The sequence below is a fragment of the Geospiza fortis genome, unplaced genomic scaffold (genome assembly GCF_000277835.1).
Source record: "Geospiza fortis unplaced genomic scaffold, GeoFor_1.0 scaffold2, whole genome shotgun sequence".
Lineage (NCBI taxonomy): Eukaryota > Metazoa > Chordata > Aves > Passeriformes > Thraupidae > Geospiza > Geospiza fortis.
The window spans coordinates 3,786,404-3,789,202 of record NW_005054366.1 but is presented as its reverse complement, the minus strand read 5'-3'; positions in this window follow the sequence as shown (position 1 = coordinate 3,789,202).

Below are 2,799 nucleotides of genomic sequence, written 5' to 3'. Positions count from 1 at the left end.
CAGGGGGCGGCGGAGGTCCGGACCGGGTACCGGGTTCGGGCCGGGAAGTGTCCGCACGGTGCCCTCCCGATCCCCTTTCTTCTCAGGTACAAAACAGCCCCGTGCTCGGGCTCCCGCACGGACCGAGCATCGCGTACCCCGAACAGCCACCATTGGGTACGTCCTTTCTTGGATACCACGGGAGAGTGAAATCCTATTAATTTCCCTGTGTTTATATGACTAAACGGTTATCGAAGAAGCCTTGCGCATAATTGTGACTGTATTGTTGTCTTTCCAGCATTCACCTTCTTGCCTAATAAACAGTGAGTTTGAATAGCGTAATTTAAATCTACTTTTGCAAGTTCTGTTTTTTGTTTCTGCACCGGTCTATATTTTATAGATGAAAATTCTGTAAATTTTATTTTAAAATTTGTTGTAGAACCAAAACCACAGAATCGGAAAAAATGGTACCTGACCTGAAAGTCTTATTATGCAACGTTATAGATAAAAGGTTGTACATAGCAAAACACTGTAAATATGAGTATGTTACAAATTTTGTGTGTAATGTGAAATCCAAGTTTGCACATGCATGTTAAGAACATTAAAAAGGCTAAAAATATTTGCTACACAGGAGGGATGCTTTAGTGGCTGATTGTTCAAATCCCAGAAGATGCTCCTTTGTATATTAGAAGATACTCTAGCATGTATATTAAGCTCTATTATTGAAATGGGTTTTTTTAGAAGTGTTAACAGTTACCGTACAAAATTCACAGCAGATAATGAAGACTAGAAACAGCAAATGTGCCAGTCACTTTCTCAAAATTCCTTTCAAATTCTTGAAAACTTTGATAAATCCTCAGACAAATTAGGTTTGTATCTGGAAGACAAGGAGAGGAGTTACCAGCCTACATAGATCACTAAAGACGAGGTGCATAACGTTGATCTGATACCTTATGTCAGAGCAACAGGACATAAGTGGCAGAATAACAACTTTACTATAGTGTAAAGTTGTATCTATATGGGATTCTCATAGGCAAACTAGGGAAGCATAGAGGCAATGAAGTTTCAATAAGGTAAAGAAAAAACTTGTTTGGTATTCATCCTCAGAAAGTAATAATCCTCAGTTCAAAACAAGTACATTTAAGTGAGGGTTCAAACAGCGTGCTGTTCCTAGTCCACTGTTTAATCACTTTGGTCGCAAAGTAAGTACACTTATTAATCCACAAGCAATCTGAAATTGGGAAGTTCTAGAAGTACTAGAGGAAGTTTTTTTAAAATGGTCTGGAAAATGGACAAAGTACAATGCAGGTAAGAACAATTTTATATAACATTAAATAACTGACTGCACAAATTCAGGAGGGGGCTGCTGGACTGTATGGTATTTCTACAAAATAAAGCAATGGGGGCCGTAGTGCCTCACAAACTGAGTCAGTGTCATTCTGCTGCCACAAAAAAAAAAAAAAGGAGCAAACAGTAAGCATTATACTTGTGTGTAGTATGCAGACCTTAGATGCATTAAGTAATTATTGTACTCTCCACTGGCATGGCCTAAGCTAAGCTCTGCATCTAGTGAGAAGATGGCAAAAGAGTTGGCTATCATAATATCCTCCAGATAGAAAAAAAGTTGATAGCAAATAATTTGTTTCTTAATAATATTCACAGTTTAGAGGACAACTGAATTTGCTTTCATGAACTGCAAGTAGGTGTAAATTAAAGACTAAGCAGAAATAAGCAAAAATATTTGAAAAGTAAGCCTAAAGAAGTTCTAAAATTTATGCCATTTCTAACATTCAAGTTGGGGTTTTTTTTTAAATAAAACAAATAGGTATAGTTGATCTTGGTCTGAAATGGGAAGTTGAACTCCATTATCTCCAGAATCTCCTTCCAGTCTTGTTTTTTTGCAATTCAGTACTTTTATATGAACCAGAATAGGACAAAATTGAAAACTCAGTCCAGGTGGACAAATTTGTAAATGCCAAATCTGTGTGTGTTTTAAAGCTGACTGCCCATTATTTGTGTCAAATTTGTAATCCCACTTTTCCCAGCTTTATTATGCTATGAAAATAAATGCTCTGCTTTCTTTATAATATACATGTCTTCATTTAAGTATTTTTCCTCAGCAGATTGCCTTTTTTCTGAGTCTAATTATAAACTATGAACAGGGCATGACTACCTTTGTCCAAGAAAGAATAAAAGAGCAAAATGAATCTTTGCTTCCTTTTGCTGCAAACAAAACATGTCCAACACCAGACTTCCAATGAACGAAGTTATGGTGACTGTCTGATTTTTCATATTTGGAGGATTTTTCCAAATTTCTGGTAACTTACAGAATTTGCAATAGCAAGCTGACGCTGTAGTTGATTTTCATCCAAAAGCTCCTTTTCAATGCAAACCACTAGCTATGGGAGCCAATAAGCAGGACTGCTATTCCTCATTCTCATTTCTTGCACTTTGAATCTGGTTCTCCATGTCCCAGTGCAGCCCCAAGCCTCATCTTCAAAATTGGACACTATTCCTAGAAAAAGGACCAAATTCCAGATCCTGATTTCAAATGAGAATTAGTTACAACAAACGAAGATACTCAGCAAGATAGCTAAGCTTGCTAAAAGACTAAGGGTGCTACTTGTATTTGCAAAACTAGCTTTGTTTTGTGCGGTATATTGCAATTATTGTGATGCAGACGCATTTAAAAGCTACCCGGCCAATTTCCGTATGCACTGTTCTCTGCGCCATGAACATGCGCTCTGGGAACAAATAGTGCCCGGCATTGACCGCTCTCGGGGGCCGTGAGTCCGGCCCGGCGTGCTACCGACTGGCGAG